Source organism: Grus americana, chromosome 15 (assembly GCF_028858705.1).
Source record: "Grus americana isolate bGruAme1 chromosome 15, bGruAme1.mat, whole genome shotgun sequence".
In the NCBI taxonomy this organism is placed as follows: Eukaryota; Metazoa; Chordata; class Aves; order Gruiformes; family Gruidae; genus Grus; species Grus americana.
This window is the reverse complement of record NC_072866.1, coordinates 19,113,473-19,126,170: the sequence shown is the minus strand read 5'-3', so window position 1 is coordinate 19,126,170 and position 12,698 is coordinate 19,113,473. Positions and strand designations below refer to the sequence as shown.

General features: G+C 59.7%; 1 long non-coding RNA gene across 1 annotated transcript; it reads right to left on the bottom strand.

Annotated features, from left to right (window-relative positions):
• Positions 1–4,689: 4,689 nt before the first annotated feature.
• On the bottom strand, positions 4,690–6,767 carry LOC129213102 (uncharacterized). The gene is made up of 3 exons (XR_008579358.1): positions 6,687–6,767; positions 6,386–6,495; positions 4,690–4,843 (listed from the first exon to the last, which is right to left on the bottom strand). It is a non-coding gene; the product is annotated as an uncharacterized LOC129213102 (long non-coding RNA).
• Positions 6,768–12,698: the final 5,931 nt, after the last annotated feature.

Genomic DNA, 12,698 nt, shown 5'->3' with positions numbered 1-12,698 from the left:
CGGGGGGGGCGGAGTTTGCGGGGGGGGCGGAGTTTGCGTGGGGGGGCGGAGTTTGCGTGGGGGGGCGGACTTTGCGTGGGGGGGCGGACTTTGCGTGGGGGGGCGGACTTTGCGTGGGGGGGCGGACTTTGCGTGGGGGGGCGGACTTTGCGTGGGGGGGCGGAGTTTGCGTAGGGGGCGGAGTTTGCGTAGGGGGCGGAGTTTGCGTAGGGGGCGGAGTTTGCGTAGGGGGCGGAGTTTGCGTAGGGGGCGGAGTTTGCGTAGGGGGCGGAGTTTGCGTAGGGGGCGGAGTTTGCGTAGGGGGCGGAGTTTGCGTAGGGGGCGGAGTTTGCGTAGGGGGCGGAGTTTGCGTAGGGGGCGGAGTTTGCGTAGGGGGCGGAGTTTGCGTAGGGGGCGGAGTTTGCGTAGGGGGCGGAGTTTGCGTAGGGGGCGGAGTTTGCGTAGGGGGCGGAGTTTGCGTAGGGGGCGGAGTTTGCGTAGGGGGCGGAGTTTGCGTAGGGGGCGGAGTTTGCGTAGGGGGCGGAGTTTGCGTAGGGGGCGGAGTTTGCGTAGGGGGCGGAGTTTGCGTAGGGGGCGGAGTTTGCGTAGGGGGCGGAGTTTGCGTAGGGGGCGGAGTTTGCGTAGGGGGCGGAGTTTGCGTAGGGGGCGGAGTTCGGCATGGGTCAGGGGCGGAGCCAAGAAGCATCACTTTTGGATCCCGAGGATGCGAGCAATGTGACCTTGTTGAATACGTTAATACCCCCACACACACCTCCTCCCCTGCCCTCCATCACGGCCCCTCGCCCCCCCCCAAAGGAAGCGCCAACGCAGCCGGCACGGCAAAAGAGACCGCAAGCGTTTATTCAGTCACACACAGAGCCGGTTCCGGGAGAGACTCCGCACCGGGGCTCGGGGCCCGGCCCTGGGGCACCTCGGCTGTCCTACCCGGAGCCACGCTCGCCAGTCCGGCGTGGAACAGACACACGGTCGGTCCGTCAGGCTGCTGGAGAGCTGGGCTGCTATGTGCAGGCTGCCGCCAAAACCGAGGAGCCAGCTGCAGGACGCTAGAAGAGAGGAGAAAAGGGGCAGCCAGCTGGATGGGGGGGGGCGGCGGCGGCGAGCGAGAAAGCACGAGGCAAGGAAAGGGACGGCGAGTGAAGGACGGGGACAGGGAGCCTGACAGAGAGGGAGGAAGAAGCGGCAGGAAGAGAGGCAGCGGGACGGCGACCGACAAACCAGGACGGGGAGCGGGACAGAGAGGCAGAAACGACCCTGGGCGGGCAGCGCCACGGCGAGGGAGGAAAAGAGAATAAGGGCAGGGAGCCGGACCGAGAGGTACGGCGAGGGACAGCGGCACGGGGAGCAGGACAGAGCAACAGAGAATAAAAAAAGGAAGCGGGAGCGTGAGAGAACCGGGCTGGGGAGCAGGGAGAAGGAGAGATAAAAGGAGAGAGCAACAGAGGGAAAGAGGACCGGGGAGCGGGACGCTGGGGCAGAGTGAGAACAAGAGGGGCAGGGAGCAGGACAGAGGGGCAGAGGCAGAAGGAGGACAGAGGGACAGAGAGACAAAAGAGGGAGACGAGGACTGGGCAGAGGGGAGAGAAAGACGGGGGCAAGGAGCAGAGACACCAAGGTGCCAGGAAAAGGACGGTCAGATGGAGCGAGAAACAGGGTCGGGGAGCAGGACAAAAGGACAAAGAAAAAGGCGAGGAAGAAGGAAGGAAGGATAAAGGTGGGACAGGGAACGGGACATACGCAGCGAAACAAAGCAGAACAGAGAAGAGAGGACAGGGATCGAGGAACAGAGAGAGAGAGACGCAGGCTGGTACACAGAGACGGCGAAGGTAAGCAAAACCAGCGACGGGCAGGAGGACCTGGTTCTGACAACCCATCGCTCCCGGTGTCGCTTCCACGGCCTCAACAAATGCGACGTGCCGCAAGACAAGAGAATGGGAGAGTGAAAGCAAAGGCACGGGAAACTTAACGCTCTTAGTAATTTCACTGAGCATCACAGCTTACAGTTACTCAATGTCTTCCGGTGTCACAGGGTGAGGTACAACTGATTTCGTCTCCATATCTCTGGACAGAGCTTTTCTCATATCTGTGGGGGGGGGGAAGAAAAAAAAAAAAAGATATTCTAAGACGACAGTCCTTGCACAAAGCCACGTTCAGCGAATTCTCTGTTACAATAAGGTCGTTTCTAACCCAGAAGATTTCACAGAATCTTAGAGTATCTCAAGTTGGAAGGGACCCATACGGATCACCGAGACCAAGCCCCCGCTCCACGCGGGACTACCTAAAACTAAACCGTGCGACTAAGAGCATCGTTCAGACGCTCCTTGAACTCCTGACAGGCTCGGTGGCTGCGACCGCTTCCCTGGGGAGCCTGTTCCGTGACTGACCGACCGCCCTCTCAGTGAAAAGCCTTTTCCCAACGTCCGGTCTGAACTTGCCCTGACGCAGCTTCGTCCCGTTTCCTCGGGTCCTAGTGCCGGTCACCGGAGAGAGCGGAGGTCAGCGCCTCCCCCTCCGCCGTCCCCCTCGAGGAAGGTGTAGACTGCGATGAGGTCACCCCTCGGCCTTCCCTTCTCCAAGCTGAACAAACCAAGTGACCTCAGCCGCTCCCCCTAAGTCTCGCCTCGGAGACCTCTCGCCATCTCGGTCGCCCTCCTCCGCGCACGCTCCCAGAGCGTTGCTCGGCGGCACCGCTCTCGACTGGAACCTAACGCTGCACGTAACTCAACTGAGCGGAAAGGAAATGACGGGCTAAAGGGACAAATACACGATTTAAGGCAGCCGCAACGATGGCAGATGTCCGTCCGTAGCCCTTCTAGTTATTTCACAGCGCTCCTGCGTATCAAACGAACAGTACCAGAGCAGAAAAGGTATACGGCGTGGCCACGTTACCCCTCGGGGAGGACGGCGAAAGGAGAGAAGATCTAGAAAGAGGAAGCAGCTGGTACTTCGCTTTTGGTAACAGAATTAACATCAACACGTTCCTTCCCTTTGAAATTGAAAACGCCACCCAATTCTCTGCCACTGTTGACCACCAACACTTGTAAATTTCTAGTGAAACAGCTGAGGAAAACAAAGTTTCAGGTCCCTGGCTAGGGGAAGAAACCAGGCGAGCGCCGCCGTTCCTTCCCCCCGACAACAGTAGCAAAAAAAACCAGCCGCTGGGGGCGAGCGTTCCTCCGAAAGAAAAATCAGGTGAGAAACCGCATTTTTATTTTCAGCTTACCTACAGGATAAATGTCTTTGTAGTTGCTACAAAACGTGTAAACTGCACAAAGATTAAGTTTTGTAACCGATCTAAGGTTCAGTACGAAAAACTACCTAAAGGAGTACGCAAAGTCCCACTCATCAACAATTATCTGACCCTGTTTCATATTAAAAAAAAAAAAAAAAAAAAAAAAAGTAATGCTAATCACACAGACAAGCCCAGGAACCCTCCACATGAGAATCTTTCCGTTCAGCCGGAGGCAGAACGAGTACTTACCACGGGCATCCTCATCTGGCTCTCCGCTGCTAGCAGAGCGGCACGCCAACGCTGTCCGGTACACGCCGTAGTACGCCTAGTTGCTTCTACGTATTTACCGCCGCCTGATTTGATACTCTCACAAAGAGATCGACGAAAAAGCCACCCTTTCTTTGAAAAAATAAAAACCAAAACCACACAGTTAAGGAACGGTAGGCGAACGTATTTCTAAATCATAACCCACGGCTTGCAGGCAGACCAAGAGCAGCTCTGACGATGCGGTACGCTCATCAAACATCTTTCACGCAGGAATAACAGATGTACTCCTTTACCACGGGACGCAGCCGGCACAGGGACAAATTTCATGCTGCTTTTGTCACACGACCGTCCTTCTGCACCAGCCAGTGGGTTCAGAATTAAGGACGGGACAGGCTAAACGCTCACACGAGCCTCCTATCCGTAAGAAACTATTAAAAATAGAAAAAAAAACTTCCACGTTTTAGATCGCGTTGCCTTAGGGACTGCCTCCTTCAAAGCCTGCCTGTTGGGGGGGGGGGGGGGGGGGGGGGCGCGTGTGCGCGCACGCACGCGCGTGAGGCGTGGAAATCGGTCGCAGAATTCAGTTGCCTAACGAGAGACGGCCCTTCTCCTCGCAAGGCAAACGTTTCAAAACGTCGCACTCTTTTCCGATTTTACCGGCTGGTACTGGGGTTGCCCTACCAGCATGAGTTGGGGACCCGTCCCTCTGGGTCCGTGCGACGCCAAATTAAATATTCTGCAAGTAACCGAGCAGGAGATGGAAAGTAAGCTAAGATGCTCTCTGCCGTACAAGGTTTGTTCGCCATCGTCCCCGAGGGAATCGCACAAAGCCCACGCTTGCCGAACCGGTACGTCGGAGGCCCTACGGGAAACGGCGCTGACGTTTCGCCAAGCTCTTCTCCTGTCAAGAAGAGGACCTTTTCTGCGGCATCCCTATTGGCGTTCGGCCTGCTTTCGGCTCATTCTGGCAGGTCAGCTTTCAGAGAAAGCCTGAGATTTCAAACCGCCAAGCAACATTCACCATTCTTGCTCTCTGACTACGGGGAATTTCAGCGAATCGGAACGCTACTTGGAGCCACGTTCCGGGTCTGTTTCGCCGCAAACCAAATATCTAAGCCACGGACCGGGCGCCCGTAGAAAAATTACTTTAAAAGATTAAAGACAAGCACAGTACTCACTTCTCTGAAATTTCTTCCGGTAGCGCCATCAATTTAGCGGCCGAACCCAGCCGTCGAAATTCCGGTGCAACGGAGCGAGCAGGAACGCGTCCGTGCCGCTCTTCCCTGGCCACAGAGCCTTCCGCTCTACCCGTTACTGCGAACGTACGGAGCATCGGCACAGCAGCACCTGTGGAATAACGCACCGCCCACAGCTATACAGAAGAAGAATCCGAGACGACGGTAGAAGACCCCAGACCAAAAGTCACCGCGGGACTAAGGGACGCGCGGACAGCGCGCGAGGGGCGGGTGTCCGGGACCCAAGCGTGGAACGGCCCCGGGATTTCTTTGTTCGGGGTCCCTCTCTTTGGAGGCGCCCCGCCCGGGCCGATCCCGCTGCTGCACCTTTCAGTTACGTTAATTATTTTACAAAATCCGACACCCGGAGACTGCTGCCGGAAGCCTCGGGTCGAGCCCGAAGGAGGAGGAGGAGGAGGAAGCGCGCCCGAGAAGAAGCGTGCGCGCGACACCGTGAACGGGGTGCGAACGCTGGGGCGGCAGCTGCTCCTCCTCAAACAGAGACAGAGAGAGAAAGAAGAGGGGGAAAGCCACAGGGTACAGAGGGCGGAAGTGGAAAAGAGGGGCCGGGAGCCGGACAGAGGGAGGTGGAGAAAGAGGCCGTCGGAAGGGAAGGGACGGGCTGCGGGGCAGAGGGGGACTTGCCAGCGCCAGGTTCGCGGTTCCACCCGATAATCGTAAAGGTCTCTGCCAACCTCGACGATTCGGTCGCTTTAAAAAACAATCGGGATCTCGAGGCGGACCGAGAGAGAGAGACGGAGAATATAAAAACGGTCGCGGCTAAGAGGGCAGAGAGGGAGGAATCGCGAGACAGGGAGAGGCAAGCCGGGCAGGGGAAAAAGTCCCGACAGGCTTCTGCAGCGACAGGGAGGAATTGAAGATTCGAGAGAGGGAGCTGGACAGAGAGAGAGACGGGGAAAGGTAAGACGGTGGCGAGCTACCGGGCAGAGAAGCAGAGTTTAAAGCCGGGGACCGGGAGAGGGACAGAGAGGGAAGGAGAAAGGAACGAAGGGACGGGCTGCGGGGCAGACAGGGAGGAAGGAAGGAAGGAAGGAAGAAAGAGGGACAGGGAGCCAGACGAACCGCGACGGGGAAAGAAAAAGGTACCGACGGGCTAGGAGGCAGAGAGGGGAGACTTTAGAAAAACAGGGACAGGGAGCGAGACGGAGCCAGACCGAAAAAAGGAACCATAGCGACGGGTGCCGGGACAGAGAGGCGGGCCTTCAAAACGAGGGGCAGGGAAGAGGCTCAAGAGGGACGGAGAAAGAGAGAGACTCACGACGACTCGCTACGGAGCCGAGAAGGAAGACCTCGAACAACAGGAACGAGGAGCCGCACAGAGAGAGCCAGAGATGGCAGAAATACCGACAGGCTACAGGACTGAGGGGGAGGAATGCAGAAACAGTGGCTGGGGGCCGGACAGAGAGACAGGGGGAGAGAGAAGGAAACAATAGCCACGGGCTACGGGGCAGAGAGAGCGAGGACCTAAAAAAGGTGGGGACAGGCAGCCCGTCAGAGCGAGATGGAAAAAGAACATAGCGGGGAGCAGAAAGCAAACCAAAAAACCCCACAGCGGGGTGGGAAAACGAGGGGGGCAGAGGAGGGCCCGCGACGCAGAGGAGAGGCGATGGGGCCCCGCGGGCCCAGGACTCACCGCAGCTCTGGCTCTCGGCGCTGCCGGGAGAGCTTGCCAGCGCAGACGCTTCTTTCTCCCGCTCTCCGCCTTTCCTTTGCTGTCACTCCGGTCGCTCGGCTGTCCTCCGCCTAAGAGAATACACGGGCGTCTTACAGCTCCGAGGAGACGAGTCTGCCTAGATGAGTAGCCTGCCTCCCTGCCTCCCTCCCTGCCTCCCTCGGTACGCGGCCGCACCGTGCTTTGGATTACGCGTGGCGACCCTGCGGTGCCCGTCGGCAGCCTGACCTGCCGCGGAGCGCAACGAGGGATCTTTCCTCACCCGGCGAGGCAGGCGCTCTCTTGCCTGCAGCGGGAGGCAGCTGCCGGCCGGAGAGCCTTCCATCTCTTCTTCTTCTTCTTCTTCTTCACCTTTCTCTGGCCATTCCAGCTTCCCTTAGGGCAGCTGCTGTCCACGGCCGGTAAGCGCTCCGCCGCCTGTCCCTTTTCGCCCCCACGCCACGAGGCGAGCCAGGCCAGGCACAGGCGAGGCGGGTGCAGTCGACGGCATCCCCAAGGGAGGGACGGGCAACCACGTCCTCAGCGCGGCCTGGGAGAGGGAAAGAAAAAGCAGTGGCCGTTACTACCGGAGGTCGGCCCTGGCCGGAGACCCTCCTCCTTCTGCAGGGGCTTCCGGAGACGCCGCTCTTTCCCCGCGCTGCTGCTGCCGCTGCCGCCGCCGCCAGCACCCCTGTTCAGGAAGAAAGCGGCACAGGCGAGGGCCAGCTTGCCGCCTTCACGCCAGGGCTCGGGGGCGGCCTGGGGCTGCCGGACAGGCTTCCGGAGAGTCCGACCGGTAGCGCTCGTCTCGGGACACCGGGCAACGCCTCGCCGCGCGCGCGCTCTCGTAGCACGGCCACACCGCTGCTCAGGAGCGGCTGGAAGCCTGCAGAAAACCACTCGAAACCGGCAAAAAAACCCCAACCTCGCGCTCCTGCGAGAGCAAGTCGGGCTGTCCGGCAGCCACGTCCGCGAAAACGACGCCTCCCGGCACGCACTGGCAAGCGCCGCGTGGCAGCCGTTAGAGTGCCGTAAGACTACACTTCCCGGCGTGCTCCGGGGAGCCAATATGGCCGACCAGCAGCCGCGTGCCCCAAGACTGCAACTGCCGGCGTGCCGCGGGAGGCAGCCTTCCACGCTTCCTGACCCTGCGGGGACACCGTCCCGTGCCCTCACCCCAAAGCCGACTCACCCGAAAGCCCCGCCGAGCCGCGACGGCAGCCCCGAGCTCCGCAGCGCGGCTCCGGGCTGGCGCCCCCGCCCCCGCCTCCCCTCAGCCACCTCCGAAAGGCGCGGACGCCCGCCGGCTCCGGGCAGCCCCCGCCGCGCGGCTCCGGACGGTCTCCCCGCCCGGTTCCGACACGGCGCGCACCCCCCCCACCCGCCGCACGGCTCCGGGCAGCCCCCCTCCCCTCTGTGACACGGACCCCGCCGCCCCCCCGCCTCTCCTCGGAGGCGGCACCGCTGCCGCCGCCCTCCTCGGGGCTTTCCCCGGGACCCGCCGGTCCGTCCCGCTGCCCCGCTCACCTTCTCCCTCCGTGCAGCCGCAGCCCGGCGACGCCTCCGCTCCTCCCTCGGCTCACAGCAGCCCCTGCACACCGGCTGCCGGCAGCCGGTTCCGGGGAGGGGGCGTGGCGCTGCACTGCGCATGCGCGGCGCTGCCGCTGCAGTACCGAAATTTGGTCGCTAGGCGGCAGCACCGAGCGAGCATGCGCTGTGCGATGCGTGAGGGGCGGGGCTTGGCGTGCGTCGGGGGCGGAGTTTGCGTGAGGGGCGGGGCTTGGCGTGCGTGGGGGGCGGAGTTTCCGTGGGGGGCGGAGTTTGCGTGGGGGGGCGGAGTTTGCGTGGGGGGACGGAGTTTGCGGGGGGGGCGGAGTTTGCGGGGGGGCGGAGTTTGCGGGGGGCGGAGTTTGCGGGGGGCGGAGTTTGCGGGGGGCGGAGTTTGCGGGGGGGCGGAGTTTGCGGGGGGGCGGAGTTTGCGGGGGGGCGGAGTTTGCGGGGGGGGCCAGAGTTTGCGTGGGGGGGCGGACTTTGCGTGGGGGGGGCGGACTTTGCGTGGGGGGGCGGAGTTTGCGGGGGGGCGGAGTTTGCGGGGGGGCGGAGTTTGCGTGGGGGGGCGGAGTTTGCGTGGGGGGGCGGAGTTTGCGTGGGGGGGCGGAGTTTGCGTGGGGGCGGAGTTTGCGTGGGGGGGCGGAGTTTGCGGGGGGGGGCGGAGTTTGCGTAGGGGGCGGGGCTTGCGTAGGGGGCGGGGCTTGGCGTGCGTGGGGGGCTTGGCGTGCGTGGGGGGCTTGGCGTGCGTGGGGGGCTTGGCGTGCGTGGGGGGCTTGGCGTGCGTGGGGGGCGGAGTTTGCGTAGGGGCGGAGTTTGCGTAGGGGGCGGAGTTTGCGTAGGGGGCGGAGTTTGCGTAGGGGGCGGAGTTTGCGTAGGGGGCGGAGTTCGGCATGGGTCAGGGGCGGAGCCAAGAAGCATCACTTTTGGATCCCGAGGATGCGAGCAATGTGACCTTGTTGAATACGTTAATACCCCCACACACACCTCCTCCCCTGCCCTCCATCACGGCCCCTCGCCCCCCCCCCCCCCCCCCCCCCCCCAAAGGAAGCGCCAACGCAGCCGGCACGGCAAAAGAGACCGCAAGCGTTTATTCAGTCACACACAGAGCCGGTTCCGGGAGAGACTCCGCACCGGGGCTCGGGGCCTGGCCCTGGGGCACCTCGGCTGTCCTACCCGGAGCCACGCTCGCCAGTCCGGCGTGGAACAGACACACGGTCGGTCCGTCAGGCTGCTGGAGAGCTGGGCTGCTATGTGCAGGCTGCCGCCAAAACCGAGGAGCCAGCTGCAGGACGCTAGAAGAGAGGAGAAAAGGGGCAGCCAGCTGGATGGGGGGGGCGGCGGCGGCGAGCGAGAAAGCACGAGGCAAGGAAAGGGACGGCGAGTGAAGGACGGGGACAGGGAGCCTGACAGAGAGGGAGGAAGAAGCGGCAGGAAGAGAGGCAGCGGGACGGCGACCGACAAACCAGGACGGGGAGCGGGACAGAGAGGCAGAAACGACCCTGGGCGGGCAGCGCCACGGCGAGGGAGGAAAAGAGAATAAGGGCAGGGAGCCGGACCGAGAGGTACGGCGAGGGACAGCGGCACGGGGAGCAGGACAGAGCAACAGAGAATAAAAAAAGGAAGCGGGAGCGTGAGAGAACCGGGCTGGGGAGCAGGGAGAAGGAGAGATAAAAGGAGAGAGCAACAGAGGGAAAGAGGACCGGGGAGCGGGACGCTGGGGCAGAGTGAGAACAAGAGGGGCAGGGAGCAGGACAGAGGGGCAGAGGCAGAAGGAGGACAGAGGGACAGAGAGACAAAAGAGGGAGACGAGGACTGGGCAGAGGGGAGAGAAAGACGGGGGCAAGGAGCAGAGACACAAAGGTGCCAGGAAAAGGACGGTCAGATGGAGCGAGAAACAGGGTCGGGGAGCAGGACAAAAGGACAAAGAAAAAGGCGAGGAAGAAGGAAGGAAGGATAAAGGTGGGACAGGGAACGGGACATACGCAGCGAAACAAAGCAGAACAGAGAAGAGAGGACAGGGATTGAGGAACAGAGAGAGAGAGAGACGCAGGCTGGTACACAGAGACGGCGAAGGTAAGCAAAACCAGCGACGGGCAGGAGGACCTGGTTCTGACAACCCATCGCTCCCGGTGTCGCTTCCACGGCCTCAACAAATGCGACGTGCCGCAAGACAAGAGAATGGGAGAGTGAAAGCAAAGGCACGGGAAACTTAACGCTCTTAGTAATTTCACTGAGCATCACAGCTTACAGTTACTCAATGTCTTCCGGTGTCACGGGATGAGGTACAACTGATTTCGTCTCCATATCTCTGGACAGAGCTTTTCTCATATCTGGGGGGGGGGGAAGAAAAAAAAAAAAGATATTCTAAGACGACAGTCCTTGCACAAAGCCACGTTCAGCGAATTCTCTATTACAATAAGGTCGTTTCTAACCCAGAAGATTTCACAGAATCATAGAGTATCTCAAGTTGGAAGGGACCCATACGGATCACCGAGACCAAGCCCCCGCTCCACGCGGGACTACCTAAAACTAAACCGTGCGACTAAGAGCATCGTTCAGACGCTCCTTGAACTCCTGACAGGCTCGGTGGCTGCGACCGCTTCCCTGGGGAGCCTGTTCCGTGACTGACCGACCGCCCTCTCAGTGAAAAGCCTTTTCCCAACGTCCGGTCTGAACTTGCCCTGACGCAGCTTCGTCCCGTTTCCTCGGGTCCTAGTGCCGGTCACCGGAGAGAGCGGAGGTCAGCGCCTCCCCCTCGAGGAAGGTGTAGACTGCGATGAGGTCACCCCTCGGCCTTCCCTTCTCCAAGCTGAACAAACCGAGTGACCTCAGCCGCTCCCCCTAAGTCTCGCCTCGGAGACCTCTCGCCATCTCGGTCGCCCTCCTCCGCGCACGCTCCCAGAGCGTTGTTCGGCGGCACCGCTCTCGACCGGAACCTAACGCTGCACGTAACTCAACTGAGCGGAAAGGAAATGACGGGCTAAAGGGACAAATACACGATTTAAGGCAGCCGCAACGATGGCAGATGTCTGTCCGTAGCCCTTCTATTTATTTCACAGCGCTCCTGCGTATCAAACGAACGGTACCAGAGCAGAAAAGGTATACGGCGTGGCCACGTTACCCCTCGGGGAGGACGGCGAAAGGAGAGAAGATCTAGAAAGAGGAAGCAGCTGGTACTTCGCTTTTGGTAACAGAATTAACATCAACACGTTCCTTCCCTTTGAAATTGAAAACGCCACCCAATTCTCTGCCACTGTTGACCACCGACACTTGTAAATTTCTAGTGAAACAGCTGAGGAAAACAAAGTTTCAGGTCCCTGGCTAGGGGAAGAAACCAGGCAAGCGCCGCCGTTCCTTCCCCCCGACAACACTAGCAAAAAAAACCAGCCGCTGGGGGCGAGCGTTCCTCCGAAAGAAAAATCAGGTGAGAAACCGCATTTTTATTTTCAGCTTACCTACAGGATAAATGTCTTTGTAGTTGCTACAAAACGTGTAAACTGCACAAAGATTAAGTTTTGTAACCGATCTAAGGTTCAGTACGAAAAACTACCTAAAGGAGTACGCAAAGTCCCACTCATCAACAATTATCTGACCCTGTTTCATATTAAAAAAAAAAAAAAAAAGTAACGCTAATCACACAGACAAGCCCAGGAACCCTCCACATGAGAATCTTTCCGTTCAGCCGGAGGCAGAACGAGTACTTACCACGGGCATCCTCATCTGGCTCTCCGCTGCTAGCAGAGCGGCACGCCAACGCTGTCCGGTACACGCCGTAGTACGCCTAGTTGCTTCTACGTATTTACTGCCGCCTGATTTGATACTCTCACAAAGAGATCGACGAAAAAGCCACCCTTTCTTTGAAAAAATAAAAACCAAAACCACACAGTTAAGGAACGGTAGGCGAACGTATTTCTAAATCATAACCCACAGCTTGCAGGCAGACCAAGAGCAGCTCTGACGATGCGGTACGCTCATCAAACATCTTTCACGCAGGAATAACAGATGTACTCCTTTACCACGGGACGCAGCCGGCACAGGGACAAATTTCATGCTGGTTTTGTCACACGACCGTCCTTCTGCACCAGCCAGTGGGTTCAGAATTAAGGACAGGACAGGCTAAACGCTCACACGAGCCTCCTATCCGTAAGAAACTATTAAAAATAGAAAAAAAAACTTCCACGTTTTAGATCGCGTTGCCTTAGGGACTGCCTCCTTCAAAGCCTGCCTGTTGGGGGGGGGGGTGGGGGGGGCGCGTGTGCGCGCACGCACGCGCGTGAGGCGTGGAAATCGGTCGCAGAATTCAGTTGCCTAACGAGAGACGGCCCTTCTCCTCGCAAGGCAAACGTTTCAAAACGTCGTACTCTTTTCCGATTTTACCGGCTGGTACTGGGGTTGCCCTACCAGCATGAGTTGGGGACCCGTCCCTCTGGGTCCGTGCGACGCCAAATTAAATATTCTGCAAGTAACCGAGCAGGAGATGGAAAGTAAGCTAAGATACTCTCTGCCGTACAAGGTTTGTTCGCCATCGTCCCCGAGGGAATCGCACAAAGCCCACGCTTGCCGAACCGGTACGTCGGAGGCCCTATGGGAAACGGCGCTGACGTTTCGCCAAGCTCTTCTCCTGTCAAGAAGAGGACCTTTTCTGCGGCATCCCTATTGGCGTTCGGCCTGCTTTCGGCTCATTCTGGCAGGTCAGCTTTCAGAGAAAGCCTGAGATTTCAAACCGCCAAGCAACATTCACCAT